Raw genomic sequence first — 12,171 nt, forward strand, 5'->3', positions numbered from 1 at the left:
TAAAAAAAGAAAAAAAAGATAGGGTTAGTTTTTACATTTGGGCAATTTGTAATCTTTCAGAATGTCTGATGGCAAGGACTTATAATAGATATTTTGAGTCATTCTCTACATTATTACTGTAATGGTGGGGGATGGTTGCCCATTAAAATTATATCCATGCAATAACTTTTAGTTTAAATTTCTCAGTGCTATTGTGAATAAACTGTGAAACAAGATGTCACCCTCTGTTTTGCTGCTTGCTTTCGGCTGCCATTGAAACTCAGTGCCTCTGTGAAAGGTAAGGATGACTACTGCGTTTGTGGTGCAATCAGAACATTGCGTGTGTTGAAGTTGTTTTAACGCAAACCAAAGATGCCTTTTAAAAGACAAGTTTACATCATATTCTTATGCATGCCAGTGCTGTGTGTGAGGTAATTTTAGGTGGTTCTGACAAGTGTCGTCGGCATCTTCATATCCGGTCACATGGGTGGCAAGCCACTCCCATCCGGTCACATGGGCGGCAAGCCACTCCCACAAAGGAGGCCACACCCACAGGGTAGGTTCGAACAATTTTTGAAACCCACAACTGCAGTAGAAGATATGCCAGCTTTTGAGTCAGTGTTATGGTTTCTCCAGATATTGTTCTCAAAGCATTCTGGAACTTTGAATAAGCCTGGCTTATTCAATCTGTTGGTAGCTGGCTAATGCAGTGCTTATGCTATATATGTGGTTCCATTTTTTTTCCAGACCTGAAACTGTGCAGCTATGAGTTGGAACCTATTCTCATTCTTTAGTTGTTCTAGAAAACCCATTCTTGTACTGAGTTGCTGTTTGAAAGTTCCCCTGGCAATTTTGAACAAACTCTGCCACAACATAAAAAGCCAAACTCTGCACTCAAGCAGCATCTCTAAGTGGAATTCCCCTTAAGGCTTGAAGATTTGAAGTAGTAGTTAATAATCAATGCTGAAGGTCAAGTCTATTCCAGACAAGTAGGAGATAAAACCTTTAAATCTCCACACCAATACATGGCTTTTCTTTGTATATGTGCAGAATTTTTCTCCACAGATATGAGCGAGCACCGAAGGGAAAGAAAGAAGGGTTCCACCACAAATGCGGGAACAACAAAAGCGCGCCTGACTAAACCGCGGTGACAAAACCGCACCGACAAAACCGTGCGACAAATGAGTGACGAATTAGCCCTAAAGTGCGCTGACAAAACTGCTCTGACAGAAGCGCGCTGTAACGTAACCCTAACCCTAACCCTAACCCTAACCCTAACCCTAACCCTAACCCTAACCCTAACCCTAACCCTAACCCTAACCCTAAACCTAAACCTAAACCTAAACCTAACCCTAAACCTAACCCTAACCCTAAACCTAACCCTAAACCTAAACCTAAACCTTACCGTAACTTAAATCGCGCTTCTGTCGGCGCACTGTTGTCGGCGCGCTGTTGTCGGCACGCTGTTGTCGGCGCGCTTTTGACATCGCGGTTTTAGCACCGCAGTTTTGTCGGCGCGCTTATGACGTTCGCGCTTTTGTCGGGTCACAAGAAAGAAGTCACTTCAGATTTTACTCCCCTAGTTGTAGTTACTCCACTATAAGGAGTGGTGCTCATCTCTATTTCAAGACCACGAGTCAGCACTGTCCAAAGACATTTCGGTAGTCAAGAGGCCAGCATGACATTGCGGAACACCGTTTCCTCCCCACCCAAGTGGTACTTATTTATATAATCACACACTAATCACAGGGAATTAGGCCTGAGGTATCCTAGGTGAATTTCACTGCTAAGTGTGAAATTAAGTGTGGATGTCACTCTTACTTTTGCTTAACAGCAGAAATCTGTTAAAATAATCAAAATACCTAAAGGGAATTAGGCCTGAGGCGTATCAAGTGGCTTCAAAATTGCTTGAGGCTTTATCTTTTCTTTTCATCTTACATAATACTTGTGCCTCAATGGTGAGACCACAAATGTATAATGCCAGGTTTAGCAAACCCACATTTGTAGAATCATACTGAAAGGTCACACAATACACACAATCTTTCCCACGCTGCTTTGAAATTTCGCAGATGCACTTTATCATTTCCCCTGGTGACAATGTTAGAATCCAAATAACACCAAGAACATTTTGCTGAAATGTTATCGCCACAGCATGGTTAGGGGAAAAAAAGAAAAGAAAAGGTATTGTTCAATATGACACAGTGGATTAGGAGTAAAATCACTACAACTCATGCCTGTTCTAATTGAGCTACTGGAACTCAGATGTAGCCCCTGGGCACAAATCACCTTTTGAAAAAGTATCTTCGGCTTCCATACAATCCAGCTCAGTTTTCAGTTTTTGGCATATCGCATATGGGTTTGTGAAATTTGTCTTGAGAATTATCCTGCACATCGTTTCATTTTTTGTGTGCTTCACTGATCTGATGCGACCTTTGAAGGCAGTGCAGTATCACACAGTACTTTTGATGGCTTCACCTTGGTGATGTCCATAATAGGAAGCAGGTTGCTAATGAAGATCCAATCCAATAGCACTCCCAAAGGTGCTTTTTTTCAAGAGGCAACTGTACTTTCTGGTTTCTCTTTGAAGACGTTTCGCTGCTCATCCAAGAAGCTTCTTCAACTCTGACGGATGGTGAGGAATAGAAGGATTTATACTCCTTGCAGACAGCTGGATATTTGCATTTTTTTTAGTGGGTTGTTAAGGTCACCTGGAGGTTTATCTATGTCATCAGGGTCCCCTGAGTGGTACAAATCGGTGTGGAGCCTCCTTGGAACTGTTGAAAGGACTGTGTTGTAGACTGGAAATTATGTTGTATTCCCCCCCCCCTTGGTTTAGAGAGGGCTTTTCAATGTTGACATAGATGGCCTCTTTAACTCCCCTTCCAAACCAGCAATCCTCTCTGTCCAAAATATGGACTTTGTCGTTTTCAAAAGAATGGCATCCAATGATAGCTTCCTTAGCCTGTCATGATTGGCTAGCCCTTTTAGCCACACAAAGTATTATGCAACAAGTCCAATAGAGCTTTCTGGTACTAGCAATAGCAATAGCAGTTAGACTTATATACTGCTTCATAGGGCTTTCAGCCCTCTCTAAGCGGTTTACAGAGTCAGCATATCGCCCCCAACAACAATCCGGGTCCTCATTTTACCCACCTCGGAAGGATGGAAGGCTGAGTCAACCCTGAGCCGGTGAGATTTGAACAGCCAAACTGCAGAACTACAGTCAGCTGAAGTAGCCTGCAGTGCTGCATTTAACCACTGCGCCACCTCGGGTCTCTACTATATTGGCAATTACAATTATCATTCCAATGGAAATGAACTTTTTTTCTAATAGTGTTTGTCATTGAATTTCTGATGGCTTTTGTGAAACACCTCTGAAATATTACTCAAATTCATCTTGTAATATAACTGTATAGTTGACCCCTGTCCAATGGCATTGCTATGTTTTTGACATTCACTTCTGGTGTGAACCTTCCAGGTTCTGGTGCTCTGACATCAGTGGTCTGTTTCAAAATTTTTTCGAACCTACTCTGTGGGTGTGGCCTCCTTTGTGGGAGTGGCTTGCTGGCCATGTGACCTGGTGGGAGTAGCTTGCTGGCCATGTGTTCTCTCTCTCCCTCCCTCCCTCTCTCCCTCTCCCCCCCTCTCTCTCCTTCCTTTTCTCTCTCTGTCCCTTTTTCCTTTTTTTCTTTCATCTCTCTCGCACTTTTTCTTTCTTTCTTTTTTCTTTTTTTATTTCTTTCTTTCTCTTTCTCTTTCTCTCTCTGTGTGAGTCTGTCTGTCTGTCTGTCTGTCTGTCTCTGTGTGTGTGTGTGTGTGTGTGTGTGTGTCAAAAATTTTTGGAACCTCTTCTGTAGGTGTGGCCTGCTTTCCGGGTCCACTGGTGGAACCTCTTCTAACCAGTTCGGTAGATTTGACGAACCGGTTCTACCGAATAGGTGCGAACTGGTAGGAACCCACCTCTGTCTGATATGCACGTACAATATAGTTTTGGCACTTGGTGCCAAAAAGGTTAGCCATCATTCTCCTATGATGAAGTTACTCAAGTAGTATATTTTCTTCCAATATCTCTTTTAAATCTCCCTTTAAAGGCGTTTACAATGTGTGAATCTCTGTTATCATAATAGCACAATTCGCTTAGATCTGTACTAGGTGCCTGTATGTTACTGTAAGCCTACTTATATTTGCTTTTATTCTAGAACACAATCCTGTAATATCTCTAGCAGCAGTATTTACCGAAATAGCCATTTCAAATGCTGTCTTAAATCTGCCTTTATTGTCTTTTAAATTTCATTTTCTTTCAGAATTCTAGTTGCCATCTCTTCACCAACTTTCTAGTTGGTGAAGAGATTGCAGCATTGATCCTTCCACCAAATTGGTCCAGACATCTTCTAATATTCAATTGCAGCAGATTTTTGCCCTCTTTCAAGTTCTATTTATAAAAATTTAAATGCTCTCCTATCAATAATAACGATTAATTTTGACACCAAATGTTCCTGTGTTATTTTTACTTGTTCTGCAAATGTGAATAGGAAGAGTCTTGTGAGGCACTTACCCTCCTTAATAAGCTATACACTTTGCCTTCCGTAAAACAGTGAAACAACTATCTCCTTTGTCTCAAAACTTACTCATGTGTCTCTGAATATAATGTCCACATCTGTGATACCACCAAATATATGGAAGAAAGCTAACAATTATGCTGTGCATGCTGATTATATGTCATCAAGTCATTTTTAGTTTTTAGGTTTAAAAACTCCATTTTATTTTAATTGTATCTATATTACATATGTTCATATAAATGTAAACTGTCTCTCCTATCTTTCTCTTATATATATTACACACACACATACACAAACACACAAACACACACACACACACACACACACACACCTTTTGTAATAGAATTTGTAAAAAATAACCAGTTAATGTTTATTATGACCATCAAGTCATTTTTAGTTTTTAGGTTTAAAAACTCCATTTTATTTTAATTGTATCTATATTACATATGTTCATATAAATGTAAACTGTCTCTCCTATCTTTCCCTTATATACATTACACACACACATACATACACACACATACACACACAAACACACACACACACACAAACACACACACACACACACACTAGCCTTTTGTAATAGAATTTGTAAAAAAAAACAACCAGTTAATGTTTATTATGACAACTGATATTTATGAGGAGTGAAAATTTTTAAGCTTTTGACATAAAGCAGTCCGAGATAGGATTTTTAGGGCTCAGAAAGCATACTTGATGACATTTGAACTTTGAAGAAGCAAGGTCTCTGTGTTTAAACACAGATTACTGTGTATTTTCCAAAAGTGCTTCCTTCCTTCCTTTCTCTGTGAGGGTGTAAATTTTATCTCTGTTGACAGCAGGTATAAATGGTTATTGTGAAGAAAAAAACATGAATGTTTAAAAAGTGTAATTCCAGTTTCTTTCCCTATTGTACAGCTCATGATATACTGCAGATTTTAAGTACTTAGGAATAGAAGCTTTCTACAATGTCAGAAAAAAAAATGTTATTTTTAGCAATGCTTTGTTGCCAAAATATATGCAAACCACATGGCCTTCTCAAAGAGTAAGTATTCCATCATTTAAAATTCAGTCTTAGAAAGCTTGTCTAAACTGATTACTAGAGTGTTAAGTGTCTTAGTAGTTTACACAGATATAAACATAAAATGTATACATAATGTAATTCTATGTATTATTTATACATTATTTTTTAAACAGATAGGCTCCCCATTGTCTTTGAGGAATGCAATTAATTTAGATTTTGCAAATGAAGTAAAATAAATATTTAAACAATCGTCAGCTATGAATGGACTAAGATCTGCTGTGAAATATAGACTCATTCTATAAAACATTTCATCTGTATTGTATATCTAAGTATTAAGCACTATTCCATAGTAACCATCATAATTCAAAGTAGTCTTTTAAAATATACTTAGGTATATACAGACAATATGCAATACAAACATTTTTTTCCTGGAATTTATTTCTTTATTTGATTTATATTCCACCTTTATTGCAGAAGTTTCAAGCAAATATACAACACCCCTACCTCCAAGTTTTCTTCAATTACTTTGGGGCAGGTTAAGTTGAATTTGGTTCAAATCTAATATTGACTTTTCATGGCTGGTGGATAAATTAAATATCAAGTATACTCTAACACCTTAACAACTACGTTACATTTCACTGTTGGGTAACTTGAAATGGCTGAGCAAATACAAACATACTTTTCAAATAGCAGCTATTTAAATAGCAATAGCAATAGCAGTTAGACTTATATACCGCTTCATTGGGGTTTCAGCCCTCTCTAAGCGGTTTACAGAGTCAGCATATCGCCCCCCACAGTCTGGGTCCTCATTTCACCCACCTCGGAAGGATGGAAGGCTGAGTCAACCTTGAGCCGGTGAGATTAGAACCGCTGAACTGCAGATAACAGTCAGCTGAAGTGGCCTGCAGTACTGCACCCTAACCACTGCGCCACCTCAGCTCTCCTAAAGTTATAGCTGCCAAAATATCTTAGGGGAATATTTACGCGAGTGAGATTCAAACAGCTTGACAAAATGGTCAGATATGGAAGATTCCATTCTATACCCTACAATGAAGGTCTCTGCATTTGCAGAGCAGCAGAGGTAGAAGACCTGGCTCACATCTTATTTGATTGCTGCCTATATAAGAGAGTGAGAGACAGGTACCTTGGTCTGTATACTAAACGAAGGACCCATTAGGAGCCACATATCAAAACAATTTACCTTATGTGCGGCCAGAATCTGAAAATAACATTTAACAGTACGTAAGCAAAATGGTTTGGTTGAGATCGGCATATGTGGGACTGATTGGGGTAGATTGTAGGGATGACACCGAAATATTATTTTATCATATTTTATCTGTTCTGTCCCACCCTTCACGGCTCATTAACAAACGCAGGCAGACAACTTAAAAGGAAGGCTTTCTTTATCAGTTCTCAGTTCAAACTGGCTTTGAGCCCAAAAATAACATAAATACAAGTCTCCGACAAGAATGCAAAACAAAAACTCTTACAAGCACTGCACTTCGTCCACAGTCTCCACGGATCAGGTTTACATGAAACACCAAAGCACTTATCCAAGTGTAACAAGCATAAATCACGATTAATCATCAAGCAATGTTGTACCAAACCAGGAACACACGAAGGAACGTTGACTCCAGCGACTAGGGCGTGGCAGCATCCGTCCTTTTATCTCCAAACTTGCCTCTAACCAGCCCCAGATGCGTAATGAATCTTGATCCCAAAGAGACTCACAGCAGACATCCGCTGAGTCACAACATTCATCTATATATTAAATTATTTTATTTTATTCCAATTTCATTTTAAATCATATCTTATTCCCTTTTAAATTGTTTTAATCAGATTTTAGTAATAAAAAATTGTGTCTGGAACTGAACTTTGATATGGCCCAAGGGCTAATCAATAAAGTAAACTTAAACTGTAACCAATTAGAAGAGCCGAAGTGGCACAGTGGTTAGGGTGCAGTACTGCAGGCAACTACAGCTGACTGTTATTTGCAGTTCAGCGGTTCTAATCTCACCGGCTCAAGGTTGACTCAGCCTTCCATCCTTCCGAGGTGGGTGAAATGAGGACCCAGACTGTGGGGGCGATATGCTGACTCTGTAAACCGCTTAGAGAGGGCTGAAAGCCCTATGAAGTGGTATATAAGTCTAACTGCTATTGCTATTGCTATTTAAGACTGTAGACAGGGGATGGAAACCAAGCAACATGATTAAATATTCTTTCCAGAAAAACAACAGATACATTTGCAGGGGTTTTGTCCCATTTTATGATGAATCAATAAAAAGAGGCAACCCTCTGCCTACCATTACAATCTACAAAGATTGGTAATCTATACCGAAGCGCAGGATCAAGTTCCAGATTTGGAATAAGCCTAACAATTGCAATGCAAATTCAGAACAATCCCTGCTATATGTGACTTACATTGTGATACATGAATAAACAAGTATGCTGCTTAGTACATTAAATTCCTACCTCTGCCCTAAATCTGAAATCTAATGCTTTTAAGATCAAACATTAAAAAAAAAACAGTTAAGAGGTCTGCCAAAGAACTTTTAAAAGAAAAATGTGCCACTAGTGATAATTGAAGAGGGACACCAAGAACTTTATACATTTAATCACAAGGGGTGGGCTGGTATAAAGCCCACCCACCAGAGGTGGGTTCCTACCAGTTCGCACCTATTTGGTAGAACCGGTTCATCAAATCTACTGAACCGGTTAGAAGAGGTTCCACCAGTGGACCCGGAAAGCAGGCCACACCTACAGAAGAGGTTCCAAATTTTTTTGAAACCCACCACTGGTCCTTGGATATGATTATTCTACACTATCATGCTCATATTTATAAAACTCAGTGCCTCTGTGAAAGGTAAGGATGACTACTGCGTTTGTGGTGCAATCAGAACATTGCGTGTGTTGAAGTTGTTTTAACGCAAACCAAAGATGCCTTTTAAAAAACAAGTTTACATCATATTCTTATGCATGCCAGTGCTGTGTGTGAGGTAATTTAAGGTGGTTCTGACAAGTGTCGTCGGCATCTTCATATCCGGTCACATGGGTGGCAAGCCACTCCCATCCGGTCACTTGGGCGGCAAGCCACTCCCACAAAGGAGGCCACACCCACAGAGTAGGTTCGAACAATTTTTGAAACCCACCACTGATACAAACTGTACCATAACCAAAACCTAAAAGGCTTGTGGTTCTGTATTTGTCTCCCTTCAATTTCTTCAATATACATGTCAATTCTCTTAAAGACCAGTCCAACAACACACTCAGTCAGCCAACAGAAACAAATAAGAGCTTTTTTATGTTTCCTTTTCCACTAGTTGGAAGATATATCATCAGTAGAACCACAACTGTATTTGTTTCCCCCTCCCCTTCTTATGTTCTCTTTAGCTGCAACATGCAAAATCCTGCTCATCACAATCCAGACCCTGATGGACAGACACTATTATGCAACCAGTTTAAAAAGATTGAGTTCAATACACATCTGACACCACCAAAAGACTAATTTGATAAATGGCAAACATGATTTAATTCCTAAGAGTTGTTTCTTTGACGGCGGGCTCCTTTACATTTAATAAAATAAAAGACCACAAATTATTTAAAATATGAATCAGCATAATAAATACAGTAGAAATTTCACAACAGCAAATATTTGCAATGTACACAATTCAGTACACACACAAAATATGCCAGAGGATCCATGATTCTTTGGATCACGGTTTCAGAGATCTTTCCGTGTTTAAATGGAGAAAGAGAAGGACCACAGGCGGGCAAAAGAATCTGTGAGACTAGAAGTGACTTCCTACTTTTCTGCCAGTTGAATATGGCTGACTCCCCTCTGGCAGCCAATGGCAGAACCAGTTTAGCCCACCTCCATACTCACAATGATCATAATTGGGACCAGAATCTCAGTTATTGAGCAAGATACCTAGGTGACTACTTTGTTCAACGATTGCATTCACAACACTCGCAGTTATGGTCATTAAGTGGTCTTCTGGCTCAAACAGGCCGCCCGGAGTCCTACGGGATTGGGCGGCATATAAATTTATTAAATTACAATTACAATTACAGGGCAAAAGAGCTTCTTGCTGAAGGAATTCAGCTCTTCTTCCTGAATGGAGGGGAAATCCTTTGGTAGCCTGCAGCAGTGGTGGGTTTCAAAAATTGTTTGAACCTACTCTGTGGGTGTGGCCTCCTTTGTGGGAGTGGCTTGCCGCCCATGTGACCGGATATGAAGATGCCGACGACACTTGTCAGAACCATCTTAAATTACCACACACACAGCACTGGCATGCATAAGAATATGATGTAAACTTGTTTTTTAAAAGGCATCTTTGGTTTGCGTTAAAACAACTTCAACACACGCAATGTTCTGATTGCACCACAAACGCAGTAGTCATCCTTACCTTTCACAGAGGCACTGAGTTTTATAAATAGGAGCATGATAGTGTAGAATAATCCTATCCAAGGACCAGTGGTGGGTTTCAAAAAATTTTGGAACCTCTTCTGTAGGTATGGCCTGCTTTCCGGGTCCACTGGTGGAACCTCTTCTAACCGGTTCGGTAGATTTGACGAACCGGTTCTACCGAATAGGTATGAACTGGTAGGAACCCACCTCTGGCCTGCAGCCACGTGGCTGAAATATCCAGGATATCAGTAGCTTCAGAAGAATAATTACGTTTATCTTCTTTGAAAAAAGCTAGAATTTGTAGCTATTTTTCCCTACAAAATATATTTTGCAGTTGTAGGTTTCCCATTAATCTTGTCCTTTCTACCTCATTCTTTGAGCTGACATATTTATCCACTTATTTAAATACTGAGCGACTAAAAAAATAGGTGAAGTGGGAAAAGATCCCCACTCTTAAAGCTTCTTGAAAATTCCCAGGGAAGCCAACAATTACAAGTAGCTCAGTATTAAAAAGCATAAATTTTTCCCTGGGGCATCACAGTTTTATTGCGTGATGAATTTTGTAGACTTTGGAAGAAAATTATTTATCAGTTTTAACTTTCAGTGATTTATATGAAGCCAACAACATTAGCTGATGCTCCAGTTTCTATGTAATGGTTATCTCAATCATGTATACAAAGTGATAGAAATATACAAATCGGTCAGGTTTCTGATTCATGCTACAAACTCAACCAAGTGCCAAGGATTGTTACTGGGGTGTCAAGCCTCGCCCAACTGGATAACACCTCTCTCTCTCTCTCTCTCTCTCTCTCTCTCTCTCTCTCTCTCTCTCTCTCTCTCTCTCTCTCTCTCTCTCTCTCTCTCTCTCTCTCTCCCTCTCTCCCTCTCTCTCTCCCTCTCCCTCTCCCTCTCCCTCTCCCTCCTCCCTTTCTCTCATACACACTCACACTCACTCTTCCTCACGCCCCTTTTTTACCTACCTACTACTTATTATATACTATGAAGCTTCAACAGAACCAACTCTAAGTGAGTTATAAACAAACTAAGAAAATAATCACAAACAGCAAACACAATCTCAAATATTACAATAAAAAAGTAACAATTAGACCAGAGGTTCTCAATTCTTGGGAGGATATTCCGCAACATCACTAAGATCCTTCTCTAAAGGCCCTTTAAATCCATCAGCTATTCACCAACTTCTTAAAAATCAGTAGGGAAATGATTAATGTATGTTTTATAGGCAACTATTACACAGGAGAACCTTCTCCAGAGAATGCTAGTTTCTTATTGCCCTTTTACCAACTTCCCAATCGAAAAAATCTGTGAACATGCACTTCCTGTGGGCAGATTCTATGAGGAGTACTTAGGTTTAGGTTTATTAGATTTATATGCCGCCCTTCTCCCAAGGACTCAGGGCGGCGTACAACATTAAAAGAAACACATAATACAAAAGTTTTTAAAAAATTAAATAGAATATCCCAAACCCAATTAAAATTGACAATGACATTTTTTTTTTAAAAAAAAATGAATTAAAATTAACAGTGATCAACAATTTATTTTGTTTTGTTCAGGCCAGGCTGGTTTGCTGGAAAAGCCAACTTTTTAGGGCACGTCGGAAGGACCGAAGGTTGAGGATTATACAAAGCTCCGGGGGCAGCTCATTCCAGAGGGAAGGTGCTCCCACAGAAAAGGCTCTCCCCCTGGGGGTCGCTAGCCGACACTGTCTGGCCGACGGCACCCTGAGGAGGCCAATTCTGTGGGATCGCACTGGGTGGTGGGAGGCTACCGGTGGCAGTAGGTGGTCTCGCAGGTACCCTGGGCCTAAGCCATGGAGCGCTTTACAGGTCATAATTAGTACCTTGAATCGCACCCGGAAGACAACCGGCAACCAGTGCAGGCCGCCTAAAAGGGGTGTAACATGGGAGCACCTAGGTGCCCCCATGATAACCCGCGCAGCTGCATTCTGGACCAGTTGAAGCCTCCGGGTGCTCTTCAAGGGCAGCCCCATTACCTCCAACTCAGCTTTGGAGATAAACCACATTCTAGTTATAGGTTCTATAGATGGTAAACAGAGCTTTAAATTGCACCTGGAAACAAACTGACATCCAGGGCAGATCCATAAGGCAGGTGTTATGTAACAGCAATAAGTAATAAACAAGAAACTGAATTCTATCCCAGTTGAAGTTTTTGGAGGGTTTTTAAGG

Source organism: Thamnophis elegans, chromosome 10 (assembly GCF_009769535.1).
Source record: "Thamnophis elegans isolate rThaEle1 chromosome 10, rThaEle1.pri, whole genome shotgun sequence".
Taxonomy (NCBI): domain Eukaryota; kingdom Metazoa; phylum Chordata; class Lepidosauria; order Squamata; family Colubridae; genus Thamnophis; species Thamnophis elegans.